Genomic DNA, 26862 nt, shown 5'->3' with positions numbered 1-26862 from the left:
CATAAATAGCAAAGGCCTGGAAGAAGTCCTGATGTTTCTTTTTATAGGTGCTAATCCCTTCAGAAGGAATTGCAGTGTCGAGTAGTAATTTTTCATTTTTTCATAGGTTGAGGCCCCAACCTCCAGAACCTCAGGCTGTGACTATATTTGGAGATTGGGCCTTTGAAGAGGTGATTAAGTTAAAATGAAGACATGAGGGTGGGCCCTAATCCAATCTGACTGGTGTCCAAGAAGAAGAGATTAGGATATACAGAGAAACACCAGGAGTGTGCAGAGACAGAGTAAAGACCATGTGAGGTCACAGCAAGAGAAAAGCCATCTGCAAGCCAAGGGGAGAAGCATCAGAGGAATCCAATGCTATGGGTACCTAGGTCTTGGACTTCCAGATTCCAGAATTGTGAGACAGTAAATTTCTCTAGTGTAAGCCATTTAGTCTGCTGCATTTGTTATGGCAGCCTGAGCTAAGACACAAAGTCTTAGACTAGGAGAACAGGATAGAATTACAAAGAGAACAGTAGTCTTTGGTAAACCAAAAGGCACTTCATTCTTTGAGAAAGTGCAATTTTAAAGTTAAGATTTTAAAAAGAGGAATTAATCCTGGATGACTAAAATCCACTTAATCAGATTATTTGATGGGGTAGGGCAGTGGAGCAAGATTTAAAACTAGAGTAGGTAAAAATTTTGGGGAGGAAAAAAACAGGCTGCAATAAAATTTTTAAAAGTATGCATTCAAACTCTTTGGTATGTATTTGTACATAACAAATTTAGAATTTTCTCTGACAATGCTTGGACGCTTGGCATAAAATATTGTAGAACTGGAATTAGGGAAATTGTTATCGATGGAAAATGGAGGGATATAAAAAATTCTTAAATGTAATATATCCCCACTGAAAAGACTGACTCTGGCTTCCATTTTGTAGAAGGCAATTTAAGTGAGAAAGAGGCCAATAGTGTGAGAGATAGACTCAGAACTGAGACATTGAAAAACATGAGGTCAAAGAGGAATTTTGGTCAATGAGACAAAATTCACTGAAGAAGACAATAAGGTGATTACAGAGAAAATATATTGAACTTGAAATCTGGCTGAGGTTTGGGGTATTATCTTAGTTTTACTTCTATTTGTCATGTTAACTGAAAGGATTTGGATAGGTATAAATCCAAACAACAGACTTAAAATTGGGTTGAAGTTTTTGGGTATTATCTTAGTTTTACTTCTACCTGTCATGTTAAGTGAAAGGATTTGGATAGGTATAAACCCAGTCCAATCCTTCTCTACCCAACTGATTTAATAATCAGTTGGTAGCCATCTGGTAATTAAATCATGAACACTCAAAGTGGAGGGTAATCTGACATGATAGCTATTCTCCGTTTTGTCTTGGTTTGATCCAGAATTTGGTATCAGAATTTGCTTTATTTTAAAAATTGTGCCTTAATGATTATAGTCAGCTGCATTAATAAGACTTCCAAAGTTTTAAAAATAGGAGAAAAGTTATGAGATAATCTTAACTAATATGAAAATTTTGAAACATTATCCAGAGCATGTAAGTTTCCACTGATATAAGGGAAATGTCACCAGCAAAAGTAATTTTTCCATTCCAAAAATATTGATGGAGGGCCATGTGCAAGACATTGTGCTGGGTCCTGTGGGGACAAAACAGGAAAAGTCCTGCCCTCAAGTTCTCACATGCGGAAATATGAGGAACAGATACCTATGAGACAGGTGGCTCATGCCTGTAATCCCAGCACTTTGGGAGGCTGAGGTGGGTGGATCACCTGAGGTCAGGAGCTTGAGACCAGCCTGACTAACATGGCGAAACCCTGTCTCTACCAAAAATAGAAAAATTAGCGGGGAGTGGTGGCAGGTGCCTGTAGTCTCAACTATTCAGGAGGCTGAGGCAGGAGAATTGCTTGAACTCGGGAGGCAGAGGTTACAGTGATCTGAAATCGCTCTGTTGCACTCTGGCCTGGGCGACATAGTGAGAATCTGTCTCAAAAAAGAAAGAAAGAAAGAAAGAAAGAAAGAAAGAAAGAGAGAGAGAGAGAGAGAGGAAGGAAAGAAGGGAGGAAGGGAGGGAGGGAGGGAGGGAGGGAGGAAGGAAGGAAGGAAGGAAGGAAGGAAGGAAGGAAGGAAGGAAGGAAGGAAGGAAGGAAGGAAGGAAGGAAGATTTTAATAAGCTCCCAGCTACCACTCAACCATGGTTGATTGGTCCATGAATGATCACATAATCCAAACGAGACCAGATTCCTTTTCTTGAGAATTTTGGCTACATGATGTAAAACTGGGATGCAGGTTGTGTACCTTGGAGAGAAAGCTGTTCTGCACTGAGAAAATTATGTTAACAAAGAGAAAGAATCACAGATGAGATAGAGAGGATTTAGTAGTGTGCATATCCCCATTTTCCAGGAATTTGAGAGCTGCCTGCTCCTTGCCATTCTAGTGGCTTAGTCAACTTTTTCTTTTCTTTTGTTTCTTTTCTTTTTTCTCTTTCTTTCTCCTTCCTTCCTTCCTTCCTTCCTTCCTTCCTTCCTTCCTTCCTTCCTTCCTTCCTTCCTTCCTTCCTTCCTTCGCTTTCTCTCTCTCTCTCTCTCTGTCTCTTTCTTTCCTTCTTTCTTTTGACAGGGTCTTGTTCTGTCACCCAGGCTGGAGTGCAATGGTGTGATCTCAGATCAATGCAGCCTTGACTTCACTGGCTGAACCTCCCACCTCAGACTCTTGAGTAGCTGGGACTATAGGTGTGTGCCACCATGCCCAGATAATTTAAAAAAATTATTTCCAGAGATGATACCTCACTATGTTGCCCAGGTTGGTCTCCAGCTCCTGGGCTCAAGGAATCCTTCTGCCTCAGCTTCCCAAAGTGCTAGAATTATAGGCATGGGCCCCCCACCTGGCCTAATCAACACTTCATTAGATTATAACTCAGAATCCTTCCTTTAATTTTCACTTTAAGACTTAAGCTGATTTGAGTTGTATTCTATCACTTGCATGCAAGAAATTTCTAATAAATATAGTGAAATAAGATATATACTAAAAAAAGTTTATAGCCCCAAATCTGCTATAAAATAGGCCCCTAATTCTGTAGAGCTTCAAAGGAGAGGTAGATGGTACCTGGGTTATTAAGGGTTATCAATAAAGGATTTTACACAAGAGCAACATGTAGTTTCCCTCCGCCCCCTTATTCAACATCAGAAACATCTGGCAGGCGCCATCCAGTGTCTGTCTTTCCTTTTTCCTTTGTTCGAGGTGCCAAGAGTTTGACTTGTTTTCCACTTCTCATTAGAGCTGATGTCATCCTATCTTGTCCTTTGGAGTTGTCCTGTCTGGTTTCAGGATAGGACACAGTCTTGCTCCTGTCTCTCTGCCTTATTGCCCCCAAATAATAAAGCACAGCAAACACCCTTTTGCTCTGTTTTCTTCTACGAGTTTATGAGCTACTAAAGAAAACAGAGAGTAGTAAACTGGCAATATGGAGAGTGCTGTGCCAGGTGTCCCCTGTTCTCCAGATGCTCTCTCTGCCCTTCTCCACCCAGCTCTCTGCTTGGGAGCATAACCTATATGGAGCACGTTAATGGGTTTGCTTACTCTTTGGCTTCTGGTTGGATTTTTTAATGAGAAGAGAATGAGGCCAGCGTATTTATTCCTGTGGCTTCTCCCTTACAGTGTCCCTAAGGGTGAATGCTTCCCTTGGCTGAGATTCACAGCTCCTCTTGACAGGAAGGATGGATAAATCATGACCCATGAACCAAATCCAGCCCACCATGTTTTGCATGGCTTGTCAGCTACATACATTTTTAAGTGGTTGAAAAAAATTGTTTTATTTATTTTATTTATTTATTTGTTTATTTTTATTTTTGAGATGGAGTCTTGCTCTGTCTCCCAGGCTGTAGTGCAGTGGCACAATCTCGGCTCACTGCAACCTCCGCCTCACATGGTGCATGAAAATTGCATCAAATTCAAATTCCAATATCTGTAAATAAAGTTTACACTCACACGTTTACGTATTGTCTATGGCTGCTTTTGTGTTACCATGGCAGAGCTGCGCAGTTGAGAGGGAAACAAAGCCTGCAAAGACTGAAATATTTACTCTCTTGCCCTTTATAGAAAAAGTTTGCTGACTCCTGCTCTATGACTCTCCTTCCAGTTCTAGTAATGTTGCCTCCATCCCTTTCTCTTCTCCTGAAGTGTGTGTGGGATTGGAGAGAATTGTGAAAGCCCTGGAGTATTGAACTGTATTCTGTGTTTTCCCCACTCTCTGCTCATATCTTTTTTTGTTGTTTTTGAGATGGAGTCTTGCTCGGTTGCCAGACTGGAGTGCTGTGGCGTGATCTTGGCTCACTGTAACCTCCGCCTCCCGAGTTCAAGCGATTCTCCTGCCTCAGTCTCCTGAGTAGCTGGGACTAGAGGCACATGCCACCACACCCAGCACATTTTTGTATTTTTAGTAGAGGCAGGGTTTCACCATGCTGGTCAGGATGGTCTTGATCTCTTGACCTTGTGATCTGCCCACCTCAGCCTCCCAAAGTGCTGGGATTACAGGCGTGAGTCACCACGCCCGGCCTCTGCTCATATCTTTTAAAATACAGTTGTCCCTTTATGAAACTCTTTTCAGATTATCCTAATTTAAGTATGCCGTCTGTTTGTGGCTGAGACCCTGACTGATACACTTTACAAAGACAGGACCTTGAAAGGGCAGGAGTTATGGTGTCTTATTTAGTCGGTAGCTGGGCGCTTAGTTGGATTTCAGTTCTCATTTTTATTGCAAATGGTAGAAGTCATGGAACTTCTCCTTTAAAGTCATTTTTTTTTTTCTTTCCCAGAAAGGCCACATGGAAAGCAATGCTCCTCTTCTTCACTGGATGTGATCATTTTTGCACAAGAGATTACTGAATCATCTTGCAAGAACATAAGACTTGCCTGCCTGCCAAAATAAGACTTGCTCTACTGAGGATGGCAGAGCAAGGAAAGGAGGAAGCACCCAGGTCCTTGACAAGGTCAGCTAGTCGCTGATTCATCTTTGTCTTCTTGTTATAGGAAATAACAAATTGCCATTTCTTAAGCCATTTCTAGTGCAGTCTTCTGTTAACTTCAGTAGAAAGTATCCTAACAGACTCTAATCTATAATTCATCCTTGTCTTCTTTCCTGAGGTGTATAGGCATTTTTATACAGTAATTATGACACAGTTGAATGGTGGTTGAGAGATCTTTTCTCCTTCTTCTCCAGGAATACCTCTGCTGTATGTCATGAAGGAATGGCATGATCCCTTCCACTCTCATGCCTTTAAGATTTAGTTCATTGAACTTTGGAACTGAAAATGGTCTTACAGGGAATCTTGTCCTGGGCTTTGTAAGCTGAGCTCCTAAGAGTCATCATAGTGGCCCACTGCAGTGGGAGAGAGCAGGGCCCAGCAGATCTCCTCGGCCAGAGGAGTGTGTGTATTGTCCTTACTTTTTGGAGGATTTTATAGTAGCTGATTAAAGTCTTTTTCAAACAATTCCAACATCTGTATCATTTTAGAATTGATGTCTGTTGACTGTCCTTTTCTCATGTAAATTGAGATTTTTTTTTGGTTTTTCATAGACCATGTAATTTTGAATTGTATCCTTGGAATTTTAAATATTATGTTCTTAGGCCCTGGGTCTTATTTGAATCCTATAAAGAATGTCAATATTTTTGTTTTAGCAGACAATCAGCCTGGTTAAATTCAGGCTGCAAGTTTCTGCCACCCTTTTGTTGGTATGGCTTCAATGTTAGTTCTATTTGCAAAGTATTTTGAAACTTCCCTAGTTAACATAGTTTTAAAAATTCTTTTAAGCATATGGCTAAGCTGACAAGAAAATAAGGAAGTCTTTAAAAGTAAAAAAAGCAAGAAGTCATGAGTCTAAAGAGATAAGCAATGGCAATCCTTGGTATTCTACAGATTTCAGTGGGCCAATTTTGGGGAGGAAAGAGGCAACCAAAACCAATGTTCACACTAGGGAGAAGTCAGATTGGAAAGTTTTCTCTTCTTACATAAGACCACTGACCCCCAAAGAACACCTTTAGTTAAAGGATGAACTAAAACACGAGAGAACAACAATGCAAAAAAGCAAAAACCAAAATATAGAAACTTGTACTAATGAAAACAGGAAGTCTCTTCTGAGAATTCCTAATTAATAGTCTCTTAAATAGATTTGTGTGCTGACTTCACACTATATGCGTGGTCCTCAACCCCAACTTTAAAGTGGTTTCATATTGGTACTGCCTTAAGGAGGAAGCAAATACAAATCTCTGGAAAAGTTTGCTTAAAACCCAATTCTTAAATCCTACAGACAAAGTTCTAATGAACACAAACTTATAAGGAAGATATTGATTTACTTCAGAATTTGAAGTTAAATATGCATGCTCAGTTGTATAGAGTAACCGGTAAGAGAATATAAATAGAATGTATAACTGCAAAATGAGCAGAGAGGAAATTTTTAAATGTAGGGAAAAATAATTTCAAAAAGTGGCAAGAAAGGAGAGAGAGAGAAAAAGAAATACAGGAAATATGAAGAAAATAAAACATATGAGAAAAAAGTGTTAAAAATGAATCCTAATTTATTACTACTCAACAAATAATATAAATGGGCTACATTTTTCAGTTAAAAGATACAAATTATTACATTGGAATAAAATTCTAGCTATACTCGTTTACAAGAGGTGTACCTAAAACATAAGAACACAATAAGATGGAAAGTAAAAGCATATCAAAAGACCATTATGGTAGTTGTAAAATACATCTGCAAATTATTTGACACTTTCCCTTTCAAAGGTAGCATCTAGGGGCATGCACCGGGGCTCATGCTTGTAATCCCAGCACTTTGGGAGCCTGGGGCAGGTGATCGCTTGAGCCCAGAAGTTTGAGATCAACCTGGGCAACATGGTGAAATCTCTTCTCTACAAAACATAAAAAAAATTAGCCAGATGTGGTGGCACATGCCTGTAGTTACAGCTATTCAGGAGGCTGAGGTGGGAGGATCATTTGAGCCCGGGAGGTCGAGGCTGCAGTGAGCTGTGATTGCACCACTGTGCTTCAGCCTGGGCAACAGAACAAGACCCTGTCTTAAACAAAAAAGAAAAAAAAGAAAAAAAAGAGTAGCATCTAGTTTCTCTCCCCTTGAGTCTGACCATTCTAACAAAAAGTGGTGGAACTGGTAAAGTGATATTATGAAAAAGGTATTCCACTTGACTGTCTGTTTTGGATCACTTGCCTAAAGGAATCTAACCACCATGTCATGAGAACACTCAAGCAGCTTGTGGAAAGGCCACTGAAACCTCTTGCCAACAACTAGCACTGACTTGCCAGTCATGTGAGTGAGTCATGTTGAAAGCACATGCTCTGGCTCTAATCAGGCATTCAAATGACTATTCTCAGCCAACACCTTAACTCCAACCTCAAGGTGGAACTGCCCAGCTAAGTCTCTCCAGACTTGCTAACTCACAGTATCTGAGAGGATAATAAATGTGAATTATCGTTTTGAGCGACTACTTGTTAAGGACAATTTGTTATGTATCAATAAGTAATGAATATATTAGACAAATACTATAAATATGTAACAGGTATAACTATATAATTATCAGACAAAATAATATTACTGCAAATAAATAGTGTTACCATATAATGATAAGAGATTTTGGTTCACATGAAAGAAACTTATATGCACTGAATAATAATAACAACTTCAAGATATATAAAGCAAAAATTTACAGAAATATAAGGAGAAATTTTAAAATCTGTTGTGGTGGGAGATTTTACCATGCCTCCATCCACAATTCATATATCAAAGAACAAAAAGACAAAAAGATATAGAAGATTTGAAAACACAATTAATATACTTGATTTAATAAGCACTGCACCCAACAACTGGGAGAATACTCACTCTTTTTAAGCATGTATGAAATAGTTACACACATCTGACCGTATAACAGAATCAAGCAAATCTATACATTTTAGATAATTGTTATCATAAAATCTATGTGGAAATACTGAAGAATATGCAGTAATACAATACCTTTGTATGGAAGGGGAGAAATATATATCACTGAAGAGAGAGAAATAGGGCAATAGAGCTATAGAGGCAGAGAGAGAGAGAGAGAGAGACAGAAAGAAAGGGACACAGAAAGAGAAAGAGAAATACAGAGAGAGAGAGTGGGAGAGAGAGAGAGATGGAGGATGCACAAACTAGATCTACAAATTAGGCAAAAATCTGCATGGCATCATTTGAGAAGTACACACATCTAATAAATGTTTTGATAAACAGCTATTCCATTCACCTGGCCCATGATTAAAAGCTTTCCCACGTATTTCCTCTTTAGCACTAAAAGCATTTGTTAAAATGTCAGTGTTATCTAGGAGAATTAACCCACAGGGATATCAGCCTTTAGACTCATTTCTTTTCTGGGTTTTTCTTTTTTTTTTTTTTTTTTAAATCTTTCTAACTAGGCCTTTGGCAAGACCTTGAGGGACTGACTATATGGGGGAATAAAGAGAGAATGCCTTTGGGAGGCCGAGGTGGGGGGATCACGAGGTCAAGAGATCAAGACCATCCTGGCCAAGATGGTGAAACTCTGTCTCCACTAAAAATACAAAAATTAGCTGAGTGTGGTGGTGCACGCCTGTGATCCCAGCTACTCGGGAGGCTAAGGCAGGAGAATCACTTGAATCTGAGAGGCGGAGGTTGCAGTGAGCCGAGATCGTGTCATTGCACTCCAGCCTGGCAGCAGAGTGAGACTCCATCTAAAAAAAAAGAAAAGAGTGAGAGAATGCTTTAGATGAGACAAAGAAGAGACAATTGGCAAAACTCCAAGACATGGGATATTACCAAAGCAGAATGCAGTTTTGCAAAAAGGGCAGTAGACATCATGTGGGTAGGAGGATACAGAGAGACAGAGAGAGACGCAGCACATTTTGGTGTCTGCATGTCCCCACCTCCCTGGCAACCCAATCCTAAGTCTGAAGCTGTGTAAGTAGCCTCATCTATAAGAAGCAGAATGGCTGAATAGCAGGCTTCTCCTCTAATCACCAGCAAGCCTGCCCAGTCCCCATGGATGGATTTAACTGCGTCCCTTCTCCTGCTCCTGCTAAGATAAAGTCTTCCCTGAACTATGATTTTTTTGGTAGACTTTTCCCTTCTTCACTCTTGCCAGGCCCCTGGAGCTATAACTTGTTGCTTATTCTCCATTCATTGACTTGGGGTTTAGTCCCAATTCAGAGGTTGTGTTCCAGATTGATGCTATCTTTTATTGGCCCCATGTTTTCCAGGACACCTTAGTGAGTTTAGTTTGGTTGCTGATCACCATACTTGGAAGGGAGTCCCAGAGTTCAGTAAATTCCCCCAGCTTTGGTCTATTTGTTCTAACTTTTCCAGTTTCTATCATGGCCATTGTTGAGACTTTATGAAACTTTGCAGCTTGTCCACCTGTATTTTTTTTTTTTAAGAAAAGAAGGAAATGACGAATTTTCCTCTTTTAATTTTACCATGTAAAGGCCAAATAATCACAAGGCCCCGTGTGGCTAACTCTCAAATCAACGTAACAATAAAAATAATATTGGCAAGTGAGCAAAAGGAAATAAAAATAGTTTTAGTAGAATTCACACCTCTTTAAGGTCACTAAGAATTTGATTCACACTCCACAGCAACCCTTCTTTAAAAGACCTTTTTCGTTTCCTCTGTTCTTTTTCTTTTACATTCCATACTACTTCTGAGCTTTCTGTTTTCCTTTGTGAATAAAATGACTTTCTACTTCACTGATAAAGGTAACTGTGGGGGCGTTTCCACTTCCACCACTATCACCACAGCCAGATATTCAGGACGTACACAGCCCCCAGTCCTCCGGCACTCAGCAATCCCGTGTCTTCACAGAAAGAAGGCTGTGCTGCATCTGTGGAAGGAGAGTCCTCCCTCTGACGGATGTTCTCTTCAGAAATTCCTCCATGACCCTGTCAGCAAGCACTAGCATTTTTTTGTTCACATTTGTTGTAAACTAGTAACCCTAGGCAAACATTAATGTAAAACAACAATGTTTCAAGTTATGGGAAGCAGGCTGCCATGGAGGGCATCTGGGATTTGCAGTGACTTTGAGCAGGGAAAGGTCTGGAAGGAGGCAAAGCAATACATCCATCAAACCCATGAATGCCCTTAACAGAAACAGGCCACAAATATTCAACAAGAGTCGAAGAGAAGTACAAATAAGAAGACTGGAATTCATAGTCCAAAACAAGGATGAGTCTATGATAGAGATCCAAATGGATACATCCATGCTAAACCCATTTACCTCAAATATCCATATGGTATATCCATGCTAAACCCAGTTAGCTGAAAAATACAGAACTTTTTTTTACATTAGAAATATATTGTATAATTTGGGCCTGAAAAGTTGCAGTAAGAGAAGAAGTCAACGTGTTTAAAGCCAGCTCCTTGTCCTGCCTCCTCATCAGTCTTTATCTGTAACCGTCTTTTTTTTTTTTTTTTAATGATGCATCCTTCTTCTCAGTTTATAAAAATGCCCAAGTCTCTTTCATCTTAAGAAAAATATCCTTTGGCTCTCTTCTTTCTATTAAAGTGATGCTTCTTTAAGAGTAGTTTATAATCTTTCTTTAAAAAATTAATATTACTCTTTTCTTTTGAGACAGATACTCAACTCAGTGAGCGAACTCAGCTCACTACAACCTCAGCCTCTTGGGTTCAAGCGATTCTCATGCCTCAGCCTCCCAAGTAGCTGGGATTGCAGGTGTGCACCATCACACCTGGCTAATTTTTGTATTTTTACTAGAGATGGAGTTTCACCACATTGGCCAGGCTGGTCTCAAACTCCTGACCTCATGTGATCCACCTGCCTCGGCCTCCCAAAGGGCTGGGATAAAAGGCATGAGCCACTGTGTCTGGCCTTAAAAATTAATATAATTTTAGGTCAGGCACGGTGGCTCACACCTGTAATCCCAGTCCTTTGGGAGGCTGAGGCGGGCGGATCACAAGGTTAGGAGATAGAGACTGCAGTGAAACCCCGTCTCTACGAAAAATACAAAAAATTAGCCGGGCGCGGTGGTGGGCGCCTGTAGTCCCAGCTACTCGGGAGGCTGAGGCAGGAGAATGGCGTGAACCCGGGAGGTGGAGCTTGCAGTGAGCCAAGATCGCGCCACTGCACTCCAGCCTGGGCAACAGAGCGAGACTCCGTTTCAAAAAAAAAAAAAAATTAATATAAGTTTAATTGAAAAATCACAATTGTATATATACATGAGGTACAATGTGATGTTTTGATACATGTAAACAATGTGAAATGATTAGATCAGGCTAATTAAAATACCATCATCTCACCTATCTTTTTTTGTGGTGAAACATCTGAAATTTACTTAGTTATTAGTTATTCTGAAATATACTATACATTATTGCTGACTCTACAATAAATCTCAAAATTATTCCTCCTATCAATCTGAAACTTTGTGCTGTTTGACTGACAACTCTCCATTCCCTCCCTCTTCCCCTGCCATCCCCAGCTCTGGTAATCACCATTCTACTCTCTACTTCCAAGGTCAACTATTTTAGATGCCACATGTAAGTGAGAACATGTGGTATTTGTTTTTCTGTGCCTGACTTATTTTACTCAGCACAATTCCCCCCAGGTTCATCCATGTTGTCACAAATGAAAGGATTTTTTTTCAAGGCTGGGTAGTATTCTACTGTGTATGTATCCACTCGTCAGTTGATGAACATTGAGGTTGAGTCCAAAACTTGGCTATTGTGAATAGTGTTGCAATGGACACAGAAGTGAAGATATCCCTTCAACATACCAATTTCAACTCTTTTGGATATATACCCAGAAATAGGATTGCTGAATCAATAGATTGCTGGATCTATTTTTAGTCTTTTGGGGAACCTATATACTATTTTTCACAATGGCTGTAACTAATTTATATTCCACCAACAGCATCCAACACTTTCCTTTTCTCCACATCCTCATCAATGCTAATAGTTCTTCTTTTTGATAAAAGTCATTCTAACAAGTGTGAGGTAATATCTCATTGTGGTTTTAATTTACATTTTTAGTGTTCACTATTCACTCCTCCATTCATTGCAGCTTTTTGTAGCTTTGCAAAATTCACCAGGGAAATCCTTATCATTTGGCATCATGGACACAACTTACTATTCATCTTACAGGGCCCCTCACTTTGATTTATTTGACTTGTCAACTACTTTGTCCTTCGTGGTACCCTACTCCCTAGATGTCCATGATATTGCCACCTCTCTCAATCTTTCCAGCTTGGTCTCCTCTGTAGATTTTCCTTTCTTTGCCCATATCGATGATCTGAAGTTCCCCTCCTAGAGTTGCTGCTTATATTATGCTATTATTCTTTCCCTGGCTATCTTCTCTGGCCCAGGGAAAGATAGGCCACTTTCCCTGGCCTATCTTCTCCATACTTGGGTTAACTACTATCTCCCTATATTTGTCAGAGTGATCTCTTAAAAATATGAGTTTGAAATTATTTCCCTGCTGCTTAATCTCATCATTCATTTCTTGCTAAGTACAGGAAAGGTTGAAATTCCTTAACAGGACTTATAAGGTCCTCTTTGCTCTTGAAGCAAGCTGTTTTATTTTTTTTCTTTGAATGTTTGTTCAGTGAGTGAATGGATGACTCACAAATCTGTGGCTCTGGCCCTGAACTTTTCCTTGAATTTTAAATTTGCAGACCCAGAGGTTGCCAAACAGCTCCAGTTGAATGTTTCACAGCCCCTGCCGCTTCAAACCCACAATACTCCAAACTGAATTTATCTCAGCCCCACCTGCTCCTTTTTTTATATTATCCAAGTTACCACCATCAGAGAAACCTGACAATTATTCTTTACATTTGCTCATTCCCTCTATTCACTGTGTCATACTGATTCACCTCCCAAATGCTCCTTCAATTTGTTCCCACCTTTCAGCACCATCATTTATATCCTTGTCTTTTTTCATCTAAACTATTGCAGTAGTCCCCAGCTGACTGCCTTAATTCCAGTCTTGCCTTCTCCCAACTTCACATCCTCCGTGCTATCATCAAAGGAATTTATCTAAAAATCTTTAAATTTCCTCATTCAAAAATCTTTCAGCAGCCTCTTATACCTTGAATAAAATGCAAGCTTCATTGCACAACATAAAAGTCATCTACAATCTGACTCTTCTTTATAAATCCAAACTCATCTATTTTCTGCCTCAAAGCTCAATAACACACAATGGCTTGTGATTCTCTGGACATACCATACTGCTTCATAGGCTGGAATATTTGCTCATGTTATTCCCTGTTCTGGGCCTGACTTCTACCTCTTCTTCATCTATTGAACTAGATACAATCTTGTCCTGCAAGATTTGTATTGGGAGCTGCACCTTTATCAGGAAGCCGTCTCTGATCATCTAGGTATGGCTAGGTGTTCATATTTATTATGTTCCAGAAGGCAGAATGCCTAAGTGGTTGATGTTCAAACTGTTTAGGTGCTTGGCCCAGAATCACAGCTTGCCAGCTATACAACTTTGGGCAAGTTACATAATTAATCTCTCTCTGCCTCAGAAAGTACTCCATAAATGTTAGCTACCACAATTACAATATTATCACTAGTAGCCTTGCTTTCTAGTGTAAATGCACAGCCCACCTCATGTACCAGGAATCTCTGAGAAGAGTTTAGGAGGACTTTACTCTTCTGGATTGATTACTATCTTCAAAAGCAACAAAGAATTATTTGAATGAAGAAGCAATGTGAACTTCTCTTATTCTGGCAAGTGCCTTCTTAGCTAAGTTTTCTGAGGGCTAGGGGGAGGTGGGTGCATGGATTCATTCTTCCTTCCTTTTTACATTATTTTCCTTCAGTGTGTTTATCCATGGGAAAGCTGGTGATGTCATACGTTTATGTGACCTGAAATGTTACTCACCCTATATAACATCATTATTTGGGCTTTTAATTTAAAATGACCAGAAGAACAAGTTAAAACATAGAACTATTCTATGCCAAGACCAAAGACTTTAAAAATATCTATCCAATAGTGATATAAATTTGATTTGTTTTAGCAATTTAATTCTAGGTAATTTTTTTTTCCTGAAGTGTTTTACCATCTTCCATGTTTCAAATTCTCCACAAAATAAATTCTTCAGTAGAAATGACTGAAACAAACCTGAGGCTTTATGTGCAAGCCATAAGAAAGCCAGAACCATCGGCAATAGGATCCAGAAACTAAAACACCCATTCTGTCCTTGTATCCTGCCCTTGCCAGTATAAAATTAGTGTGCAGAGAGTATTTTCCAGATCCTTTTTCTTTTTTTCAGATCCAGTTTAATGACCCAAATTACAAGATTTGGATAACTTTCTTTGGCTGCTCTTTTCAGAATATAGTTGACTTCACCATTAGGCAACATCTCCTGATATTTAAACTAATTGTTTTGTTTTGTCAGCTTCATCTCACTTTTCTGGGTCACATTGTACTGATTTAATTCTAACTAGATATTTGAGCTCTTAAGTTTGAAAACTCCTCAATCACAGTATATGCCCATGTATAAACTCTCTTGTTTTAAGTCTGATGGTACTATGTTAAATCATGACAATTTGACATGTTTGGGAATGGGCGGCTTTGGATAGCTGGCCCTTTTAGCATAAATCTTTCTGCATTTGTATGTTTATGTCACACATTTTGTGTAACAGTCATTCTACAGTGTGGTAGGTACAATGCTACCCTAACTCATTTTTTTTTAATTGCGATAAAATTCACATAACACAGAATTAACCATATTAAAGTGTACAATTCAGTGGCATTCAATACGTTCATGATGTTGCACAATCATCACCTGTATCTAGTTCCAAAACATATTCATCACCCCCAAAGGAAACTCTCTAACCATTAGCCAGTCATGGTCATTCTCCTCTCCCCGCTGCCCCTAGCACCCTCTAATCTGCCTTCTGTTTGTTTGGGTTTATCTGTTCTGGATATTGCATGCTGCTCTAACATCATCATCTCAAACAGTACAAACACCTTATTTTTGATTAGTGCTATGCAGATTTCTAGGATTTTCCTGTGGATCACCTCATTCTTCATGAATATTTGAGATATTACTGTTACTAGATAAATCCATTTTCTAATTCTCTATTCGAAAGGCGAGTTCAGGGCCGGGCACGGTGGCTCATGCCTGTAACCCCAGCACTTTGGGAGGCCAAGGCGGGCAGATTGCGAGGTCAGGAGACAAGGCCATCTTGGTCAACATGGTGAAACCGTTTATCTACTAAAATACAAAAAATTAGCCAGGCATGGTGGCACGTGCCTGTAATCCCAGCTACTCGGGAGGCTGAGGCAGGGGAATCGATTGAACCCAGGAGGCGGAGGTTGCAGTGAGCCAAGAGTGCACCACTGCACTCCAGCCTGGGCAAGAGAGCAAAATCCATCAAAAAATAGAAGGGCAAGGTTGCAGTGAGCCAAGATTGCACCACTGCACTCTAACCTGGGCGACAGAGAAAGACTCCATCTGAAAAAAAAAAAAAAAAAGGCAGGTTCAGATTTTATTACCTTGGTTGTTAAAGATCTGATTTCTTAAAAAATATCATTTATGCATCTACAAAAACAGAGGTCCAGCCATTTTGGTTAACTTATCAGGTTAATCTGTGCCTTTCTCTGCACGTCCCTGTGATCAGCAGGTGTTTAAGATTTTCAGTTGTTTGAAGATGCAGGTGTGTCTATTGATTGTATCTATGCAGCTTGACTCAACATTCCATCAAAAGAATGCCAACCGCTGTGTATTGACTAGGTATGTTGACACTGATTCTTCATTCTACCAAGACCAAGTGAATCTTGGAGTAAAGATTTTTTTTTAATTAATGGAAGAATGATATGCAGACACTTCTAGTTGTCATTCTGTGGTTGTTCTCCTTTTCTATATATTATGTAACTCATGATTTTTTAGCTGATTACAGCGACCGCCTTAAATATTCTATTTGCCAGCCTTCTTTCCAGCTGATTGTGGCCAATTACTAAGTTCTAATCACTCTGTCCAATGAGATGCCTATGAAAGCATCCTATTCAACTTATGAAAGTATCTTTACAGGGAAGAACATGCCCCTTTTTGGTTCTTTGTTCTTCTAGCTGGAAGGTGGACCCTATATCTGGAGCCCCAGCAGCCATTTTGAATATGAAGCCATCTTTGGAATGGGGAGCTGGGTTCCCAGTTAGAAGGAGTTTTGATCCCCGACACCCAGAGCTACATACCACCTCTAGACTTTCATATGACAAGGATATGTTTTAATCCTGTGTAAGTGACTATGTTGAGTTTTCTGTCATGTGTAGCCAAACCTATTCTTTTTTTTTTTTTTGAGACGGAGTCTGGCTCTGTCGCCCAGGCTGGAGTGCAGTGGCGTGATCTGGCTCATTGCAAACTCCGCCCCCCGGGTTCCTGCCATTCTCCTGCCTCAGCCTCCCGAGTAGCTGGGACTACAGGCGCCGCCACCACGCCCGGCTAGTTTTTTGTATTTTTAGTAGAGATGGGGTTTTTACCGTGTTAGCCAGGATGGTCTCGATCTCCTGACCTCGTGATCCGCCCGCCTCGGCCTCCCAAAGTGCTGGGATTACAGGCGTGAGCCACCGCGCCCGGCCGCCAAACCTATTCTTAACTAACACAGTTCCCAATATAAGCATATTCCACTGAAACCTTGAAGTCTTTCTCACATTCCATCTGGATTTGCCCCATTCTCTAAGGAAAGGATCTTATTATACAAGAATGTTGTCATACAGTGCACTCAATGTCCATCCATCCTTTGAAGATATTCCTATTTCCATTTAAAAATCTTTGTGTCTTAGTAGTACTAGTATTAATCTTGTTTTCCAGAAGTAGGATCCTAGAGAAAAGAGTGATACAATTTCAAAAAGACCCCAGAAGTTATCCAATCTCGTTGCCAATCTGAGGATGTTAAACCTTGGTATCTTACATGAAAGCTGTGGAACTAGTATTGTTTCAAAAATTCTTCCATCTCTATTGTCACTGCCATTAAAATCATTCACAAAGTAATTAGATGTCAGGATAGTTTGTTTTTTAAAGTGGCATGGGTATCTCAACATGGAACAAAAACTCTGAAAAGAAGAAAATGACATTATTGTAATTAATGCAGTTTTTAAGACTAATTATGTTTTAAGACAAATATTTCAAAGCACAAAGCAGAATGGGAGAATGTGTTAAAAGTTAATAGGTTGTGAACACTGATCTTGAGTCCCTCTGGACTTTTAACCACTTATGTGATTTTTGAAAGCCATTAAAAGTACAGTATTAAATAGAAGTTGTCATTTTCCTCATGCTTTCAAATAAAACAGAAGGCAGAACTAACTGAAATTGAATGTAATGGAAGAGTTGAATGAAACTGAATGAAAGATCAGCAGCTTGGGAGGACGAGGCAGGAGGATCCCTTGAACTCAGGAGTTTGGGACCAGCCTGGGCAACACAGAGAGGCCCTGTCTCTACAAAGAAATCAAAAAATTAGGCAGGTGACTATTCACAATAGCAAAGACTTGGAACCAACCCAAACATCCATCAATGACAGACTGGATTAAGAAAGTGTGGCACATAAACACCAGAGAATACTATGCAGCCACAAAAAAGGATGATTTCATGTCCTTTGTAGGGACATGGATGCAGCTGAAAACCATTATTCTCAGCAAACTATTGCAAGAACAGAAAACCAAACACCGCATGTTCTCACTCATAGGTAGGAACTGAACAATGAGAACACTTGGACACAGGAAGGGGAACATCATACACTGGGGCCTGTCGTGGGCTGGGGATGGGGGGAGGGATAGCATTAGGAGATATACCTAATGCAAATGACGAGTTGATGGGTGCAGCACACCAACATGGTACATGTATACATATGTAACAAATCTGCATGTTGTGTACATGTACCCTAGAACTTAAAGTATAATAATAATAAAAATGATTTTAAAAAATTAGCCAGATGAAGTGGTGCATGTCTGTAGTCCCAGCTACTCAGGAAGCTGAGGCAGGAGGATCATTTGAACCTGGGAGGTCGAAGCTGCCACGATGGTCATGCCACTACACTCCATTCTAGGTGATAGAGTAAGACCCTTTCTCAAAAAGAAAAAATAAGGAAAGAAAGAGCAGCTGAATTGATTCCCAACTTCATCTTCATCTTGGTACTAACAGTCATAAAAGCTTAGAAGAAACATACATAGCCAAGCCACTCATTAGAAAGGCAATGAAAATTGTCTTCCTTTCTGATAAAAGTTTCATGCAATTATTTCACTGTGAGAATAGTTTCATATTTCATTATTCTATAAACAAGCCAACACCCTCAATTTGTTATGTACAGGGATGGGTTATGCACACATACACATACACACACACACGCACACTCATACACACACATATTATGTTATATGTAATATAAATATATTTACATGAGTATTCATAGCTTCTGTCTTTTCTAAGTGATAGAGATTGTGTATTTCTTTACTTAATGGGCCTATGAGACTGTCTTATGAGTTTGGGAATCATAGCTGGATAGACATAGAAAGAAGAGACAACTACCATTGGCAGTGCGTGCCTGTAATCCCAGCTAGTTGGGAGGCTGAGGCAGGAGAATCACTTGAACCTAGGAGGCAGAGGTTCAGTGAGCCAAGATTGCACCACTGCACTCCAGCATGGATGGCAGAGCGACACTCTGTTTCAAAGAAAAAAAAAAAAGAGAGAGAGAAGAAAACACCTTATGAGGTTGGGAATCATAGCTGGATAGACATCAAAAGAACAGACAACTACTGTGAGAAGAAAACAAATACATTGGTAAGGTGGAAGGGATGAGAGAAATTGAAAATACAAGTACTGTGTTGGCGACTGAGTTCTAGGCGAGATTCAAAGGACAGGAACTGCTGGGGGACACGGCTACATATGGGCGGCAGTGCTAGTGGCAAATGGACAAAAGAGGTTTCTAGTCCGCATTATGAACATAATTTTCCTCCTGGAATTTTTAAGGAAAGTGAAAGAAAAATTTACATTGTTTTTAGTTACTCTTGGAGGTTAGGCTGATGTTTTCTGAATGAGTTTGGACTGGACTATTTAATACATTTTAATGTATACATTTCTATTTGCCTCAAGTATGTATTGGTGATCTTTTGGGATCAGAGTTACATTTTGCTGGTTATAATTAAATCTGAGTTCTTCTTCCTCCTCATCAATTTTAAAAAACCAAACTGCCGAGTTAGCCTTATCGACACCAACCTGAGCACTAGGGAGATTGATTTAAACTATCTTGTAGTAATGAGAAGAAAATATGAATTTTTGTCAAAAGGAATAAAAATAGATGAGTAAGATAATAATGGAGGTCCTGTCTAACAAAGACCTGGAGATAAATAAATACTAAAAGCAATTTTCATGAACAAAATGAATGGACATTTCTGGTTCCTTTTTATCTTTTCCTCTTTTTCTCCCTCCAACAAAATCCATTTCAGAAGTGAGCACTGAAAGGAGTGGTTGATCTTTAAGTTAGCCCACATGTCTTATGTAACAAAACACAGGCCATCAACCATCTAATGGGATTTTCCTTAATCTTTTAAAGCAAATGCTTTTTAGAGAAAGCTTCTAGATTTCAGTTACTGTGTGTTAGCTAAAAAACTGGCAATTGCTGTAGCGTACAGGAAGAGAGGACCTGGTCTCTAGTTAAGTGATAGAGAATTCTTGTACAATTAAGTATCTTTCTCTCTTTTTTCTTCCCTCCTTTTTCTTTCTCTTTTTCTTCCTTCTCTCCTGTTTTTTCTTCCTTTCTCTCTCCCTTCTTTTCCCTTTTGTTTTCTTGTTTCAACTTTTCCCCACAAATTGTAACTAAATTATCCTATCAGAAATTAGATTTTTTTAAAAAAGAAATAGATGCTGTTTCAATCTCTGGGCAATGTTTGGTTGGACAATGCCATTGATAGAGAAAATCTGCTTTAGACATATGCTTTAAATTTTTGAATATTCTAGAGTCCTTGTCAAGGGCAGTTTTGACTCTGTCCCCTCATTCTCCCAGAGGACATTTGACTATGTCTGAGGACATACTGGGTTGTCATGACTGAAATGGGGAGATGTTCCTGGCACCTGGTGAGTAGAGGCTGCTAAACATCTGCAATGCACAGAAAAGCACCCCCATAACAAAAAGTTAATCAGCCCAAAATGCCAGTGGTGCTGAAGTTACAAAACTGTTGGCTGGGTGTGGTGGCTCACGCCTGTAACCCCAGCACTTTGGGAGGCCAAGGCGGGCAGATCACCTGAGGTTGGGAGTTTGAGACCAGCCTGACCAACATGGTTTGGAACCCTGTCTCTACTAAAAATACAAAAATTTCTGGGCGTCGTGGTGCATGCCTGTAATCCCAGCTACCCGGGAGGCTGAGGCAGGAGAATCGTTTGAACCTGGGAGGCGGAGGTTGCGGTGAGCCAAGATGGCGCCACCGCGACAAGAGTGAAACTCCGTCTAAAAACAAAAAATAAAAACAAGCAAAGAAAAAACGAAGAAGGAACTGTTTCAGAGATTTCTTTAAGTATTCCTGGATCTTCACTTTAGGCACAGAAGTTACAAAGTGCATTAGGAAGTTTAAATAAACATGATAGCTAACATTGAGTTCTTGCTATACTGCAGGCATTGTTCTAATACTTGCAATTCTCATAATACTTCTATGCAGTAGAAACAAGTAGCTCCATTTTACGGATGAGAAAACTGAAAAAAGAAAACTTAAGTAACTGGCCAAAGAACATGTAGATATTAAGAATTGTAGCCTTGATTCTTGATTCTTGAAGAAGCACAAAGAGATGGGTTTGGAGCGTAGAGTTTGTTTGAATTGCCACCTCTACTTCCGAAATTCATTGACTCGTGAACAAAATTACCTTTTTATCCATTGTATTTGTGGAAATATTCAAAGTTATATACTTTGGTGTTTATGTTGAACACACAATTTAGTGATACATAATACTTGTGGATAATTTAGGCTACAGAAAAATATCAATGCAAATGTTTTTTCCAAACCCTGAAATATTCGACGTGAAAGATGGAAGTGATTATGAATTATGAATTCTTCTCTATCGTTACAGTTAATAGTTTTTATATTTATACTAAAGCCACATGCATTCTTACTGCTCTCATTAACTTTAAGACTTATGGAGAAAAAAAACCCTCAAGTTGGAGGGACAATTTCTTGTTTTCATTATTTCCCTCTAAGAGGCCAACAGGATTATTGCTCAGTGGTTGTGTGGGCAGCTTAGGTCGAAGGGCAAGATCCCACATAGGGAAAGGCAGCCCATTATTTTTGGCCCAGTGTCTAAGAATATGGATCTTGAAGAGTTCAACATAAGAAAAACATCATTCAGGGTGTTTTCAGGGAAACAGACCAAGCAGAGGGATATAAGCCTTGTTCTCAGAAAGACTGCTTTGACTGTTTTGATGTTTCCAAGTTGAGTCTATTATTTTCCTGTGTGATTTTCCTTGGAAAAAAGAAATGGAGATGGAGCTGGAGAAGTTGGATAAGTGGATGAGCAGTTGACAAATAGATGGGATGTGAATGCCACAAAAACAAATCTGGTTGTAATTAATTCCTGAGAATTCTAGAAAGCACTACAGCTATCATCCATATGAAACTCTGGACTAAAAGCTCTGACACCAGATGCTCCTCTGTTTCCTTTAAAAAAGTCAACTCACATTTCTCTGAGTCTCTTTGATTCATTTCGGCTGAAGAAGACCCAGAATTTGATATAAAACAAAGACACTTGTCCCTGAGTCAGCACTATGAAACCTGAATAAATACAAAAGACAGCTGATTCACTTTCTCTCAGTCGCATTTTTTTAAAAAGTAAAATCCAACTGATGTGTTCTTCCACCCAAAGGTGTCATATTCAATCCTTAAACTAAAAGGTGAAAAATGTAATTCACAACCCATCAGCTTTCTAAATCACAACCCCACCACTCCACATGGATATAAAAAGCCTACAACAAGAAACTGTCTGCAGATGTTTAACTTCATTGTATTCAGGTTAGTCATTTGCTAACAAAGTCAGATGTCCACATTGCTATCTGCTTCCAATTCCCTGCCCTGCCACAGTATCTCTTACATTCTGTTAGGAAAAGCAGTAAAGATGTCTCCCTGACACTAGGAGGGTGAACATGATCGCCTGAGAGCCAACTATCACTGGCTTAACCTCAGCAAGGATTACAACGCACTTCACTCAGTTCATCTCTCTCTCTCCCTTTTAACTGAATTGTTAACACGTTCCTGTTTCTAGTGTTGGGCCTCAGAAACTGATACCCTAAAATATGGCCCTTTGACGTGCTGAACTGAAGGAGCCTCAAGGTCTCCCTGACCTTCTCCCCTCCCTATCTCCCAAAGCACAGGATAAATTTGTTCTCTGAAGTTTCCTTATCTGCTGAAAGTCTGGACCCACCAAAGAAGAAAACAATTACCTTAGGTTTTCCCTGAGTTTCCATTAACTCATCTCCTATCACAGGAAGGAGGACTGAAATCTGTCAACACACCTGGACAGACTTTTGTCACAAACCATTGTCCACTCTGCAGGCCCAACAGACTTCGTCCCAGGCCATCATATGTTCTTCAAGTCCAGTGAATTCCCCTAAAAATTGTTTTCTGTTCCCATAAAGTCACCTATACGTCTCCATTTCCTTTCCCCTAAGATGTAGGGTATGTAAACACCTCTACCCCACGGGGTATGAGGCAATCACTCTGTGTTTCTCCCTCATGGATGCTAGTAATTTGTATGCCATTTCTCCTACTAATCTGCCTTTTGCCAGTGAACCTTCAGAGAGTGGAAGGGAAGTTCTCCTTTGGCCCCTATGCTATGCATATTGAAAAATTGCAGTGAATTCGACTAGTCATTATTCCAGAGCACTAAACTCAGCTAACCTGGAGGGCATGGAGTGGTAAATAAAGAACTTGAAAGAGGAAAAAGAAATCACACTAACATATCTGGTGTTCGTTAATTTAAGGAACCATTGAACAGCGTGAACAGTATCATTCTTATCATCACCTCTTTTGTAGGTATCATAGGCAACTCTGTAGGTAAATCACACTAACATATCTGGTGTTCGAAGGAACCATTGAACAGCATGAACTGTATCATTCTTATCATCACCTCTTTTGTAGGTGTCATAGGCAACTCTGTAGGTAAGTTTCTCTAATCACATAAAAAGGAAATTGAACTATATTTGTGTTTTATGCATTAACCTTTTGTAAGGTTTATATATGACCCCACCCATTTCTTTTAAACAAGAGTTAACTCACCTCACAAATAAACTTTTTTCTTGTGCCTAAAATTTTCTTAAAAGTACACAAGATATTGAATAATATTGAGTGGTTAGAACAGTAATGCCATTGTGCTGAGAAAGAGAAGAATGGCAGAGGGTGGGGTTGTGCTAAAGGAGAGTTTACTGATTTTTTAATATTTAGAGCTTTTAAACTAAAGACAGATTTTTAAAGTTTGCAAATTGATTTGAAATGTGTTTAATAAGAAGCCCTTTGAACATACGTGATGGTTTGGTTGTTCAGCTGGGATCTGGAAATGCTGCTTCCCATTCCTGACAGTCCAGATAACAGGTTTGCCTGGATTCTGCACATCCCGTTCTTCTCTCCCTGACAGGCCACAGAAAGGTCTAACTCAGAGCTGGGTTTACCTGATCAGTTCTGAGATTGTCAGGGTGTACCTGGCGAAGGCTAGGGGGTTTCCCACAAAGCTGGAACTTGTCTTCTACCCACGAATGATTTAACTGATTCCCACATGACCTTCTTCCCCTCTAAAAAAAGGAAGACAGAGGAAGCAAAAGGGCAAGGTTTTAGATCACCTCATGGAGCAGTGACTTTTATATGTCTCGTTGATTGTTGTTATATCCTCAGTAGCAAGGTCAGTGCCTAGTACACCACAGGCACGTCATAAAAATTTGTTAAATAAAATCAATGTAATCCTTACAATAATACTGGGAGAAATGAATTAACCCCAACTTACTAAGGAAGTTCCAGTGAGTGGAAAAAATGGGATTTGAAAGTAGGCCTAGATCTTTCTACTACATTACATGTCTTATTAGAAATCCCTCCTCATTCCCCACCAAATTCAAGTTATTTCAAGAGACCTATTGAATACAGAGTTTTCCTTTTCTTTCTTTTTTTTGTTTTTTTTTTGTTTTTTTTTTTTGAGACCGAGTCTTGCTCTGTTGCCCAGGCTAGAATGCAGTGGTGTGATCTCTGCTCACTGTAACCTCCACCTCCCGGGTTCAAGTGATTCTCATGCCTCAACCTCCCAAGTACCTGGGATTATAGGCACCCACCACCGCACCCCACTAATTTTTGTATTTTTAGTAGAGACGGGGTTTCACCATCTTGGCCAGGCTCGTCTCGAACTCCTGACCTTGTGATCCACCCGCCTCGGCCTCCCAAGGTGCTGGGATTACAGGCATAAGCCACCACACCCAGCCAATTGAATATAGTTTTTCTATGCCACATATTAAGTGATCTTTGGGCAAAATGTGCAGATAATCCACCGCAGGCTAAAGTGGCCAACAAAATAACCTGGGTTTTAATAGACACTTTAGAAAGCCTCCTGCTTAACTTCCCACCCGATGAGGAAGCAAATGTATATTAGGACTTTACACAATGCCTGGCACACAGTTAAGTGTTTAAGAAATATTCATTCTTCACAATGCAAGGAGCTCATGGTAGACTGTGGTCTCAGCCTTGGCCAGAGCACTTTCACTTAGTATGTTACAACTTTATATGGTATTCTATTCTAAGAAGGAATAGTTCTCCCTTGAAATGTAAACACCATGAAATCAGGGACTTTGTTCTATTCAGTAATGTATTCCTAGTGCTAGAGGAGGATCTTCAACATGGCAGATGCTGAAAAAAGTCTGTATTTTAAATGTATGAATAAATGAATAAACCATTGTTGGAAAGTTATTAAAAACAGTACCTTATAAAAAACAATAGTTCTTAAGAAATGGATTGGGAATTCAGAGGAAGAGCTGGTACCCGAGCATGGCAGGTGGTCCCTAGAGGAGTCATTTGAAGTCATGTGGTAGATGAATGGTTCCCAAGCTGTGGTCTGGATCCTCTGGGAGAGCAGCGTTGGTCTGGCCCAAATGACATGTGTAGGATAAGCTTATACCTGCACAAAATTTATGGACAGTGTAAGGAAAGGTAAGCCAATGTTGGAAATACACCAATCACATTTTGAAAAGATAAGATGGTTTGTGGTGTCCCTCCTCTTCCTCTGTTTCTCACTCCCACTCTACAGAAATCCTTGATTTGTAGTCAGTCAATCCTTATCTCTGCAGCATGAATTTGTACAAAATCAGGTCATCAAGGAATCCAGAACATGAAAATTAAGAAGAAAATTGTATGCCAACTAACCTTATGCCCAGATGGGGAATAATATTTTTGGCAGCTAATTCTTACATGAGAAAACAAAAATGGAGAAGTAGAAAAAAATGTAACACCTTTGATTTTTTAAAAAGAGATAAAATAGCTTTGTGTTATCTCCTATAACCTTTATAAATCCTTCACTGGGTGCAAGCTTCCTACCGAATCTCTGACAAACATGTCACATAACACAAAACCACCAGGTTTCATGACGAAAGAAGAAAAGCATCCAGTGCACTCCAAACCCACCCCCACCTTGATACTATTTGTTCACAAAAGATGGGTTGTGGTTCTTGGGTATTTGTTGATCAAAGTTCCAGTCATGCTGCCCGAAAGGGTGTTCTGTTTTCAAAGTGATTATTGAGCCACTTTAAAAACACTTTAACTTGTGGGTTTGCCTCATTCTATTTGAGTCCAGATTTCACAATAATGTAATGAAGCAAGCCCTGTGGTACTGCCTGTGTCATCTTAATTTATCAGGAAACCACAACCTTGCACATCTTTTCCAAGTGCCTTTTTTTTTTTTTTTTTGGTTTGTTTGGCCACCATAGCCATGTTCAGAGCTGTTTGCACTCTTCCTGGTTTGGTGCTTGGCCTGGGTTCCAGGGTTGAAGAGCCACTGCATCAACTCTACAAGGTTCTGAGTCTCCCTTGGCACCTTTAGAACTGCCTGCTCTCTGTTTCTGCTGTCAGGTCTCAGGCACTCTTGTGCTCTTCGAGTAATCAAGGTTTTATTGTAAAAACCCATTCAGATCCCCAAAGAGCTGTGAAATATTTGTTTCACTTTTCTCTCTGCTTCAATGGGTATTTTATGTGAACTGTAAACTTGGGAAACATAAAAAGAAAAAATTAAAAAGAAATATGTAGACTTGGTAAGAATCAGAAAAAAAAAAAAAAAAAAGCCCACGAACAATGTTTCGGTGAGTACACTATGAATACAGAATGCATTTAGCGAATTTGATATGTTCTTTACATTTCTTTATGATTTGTTTCTGTTGGGATGACTGAACATTTATTTAAACTTTAGATATGATTTTCACATTATTTAAGCACTTGACTACTTTACTTTTAGAATTTTTTAACCAACTTGAAAAAGTACTTAGTTATACTAAAAGCGTATTTTAAAAGGTATCAGTTGTTTCTTTTAGGAACATCCATTTCTTTTTATCTCTACTTTTCTTTTTTTAATCAATTTTTATTTTAAGTTCTGGGGTACATGTGAGGGATGTGCAGGTTTGTTACACAGGTAAACGCATGCCGTGGTGGTTTGCTGCACAGATCAACCCATCCCCTAGGTATTAAGCCCAGCATCCCTTAGCTGTTCTTCCTGATGCTCTCTCTCCCCTGCCCCCACCATCAGGCCCCAGTGTGTGTTGTTCCCCTCCTAGGTGTCCATGTGTTCTCATCGAGGAACATCAACTTCTAAAATTTTTCAGAATATTTATAGCCC

The 26862-nt window shown here is 39.6% G+C and overlaps 1 long non-coding RNA gene across 2 annotated transcripts in view; it reads right to left on the bottom strand.

Moving 5' to 3' along the window:
• Window positions 1-7624: 7624 nt before the first annotated feature.
• LOC103217805 (uncharacterized) overlaps window positions 7625-26862 on the bottom strand; it is a 36256-nt gene continuing 17018 nt past the window's right edge. The window contains exons 3-4 of one of the 2 annotated variants that reach the window (XR_491239.3): window positions 24964-25158; window positions 7625-8754 (exon numbers count right to left, since the gene is read on the bottom strand). This is a non-coding gene — a long non-coding RNA (uncharacterized lncRNA). The remainder of the gene's footprint in view (window positions 8755-24963; window positions 25159-26862) is intronic. The other variant, XR_012094302.1, reaches the window with a different exon arrangement.

Source organism: Chlorocebus sabaeus, chromosome 10, assembly GCF_047675955.1.
Source record: "Chlorocebus sabaeus isolate Y175 chromosome 10, mChlSab1.0.hap1, whole genome shotgun sequence".
Taxonomy (NCBI): domain Eukaryota; kingdom Metazoa; phylum Chordata; class Mammalia; order Primates; family Cercopithecidae; genus Chlorocebus; species Chlorocebus sabaeus.
Note: the sequence above shows the minus strand (reverse complement) of the source record. Positions and strands in the feature narration are given on the sequence as shown.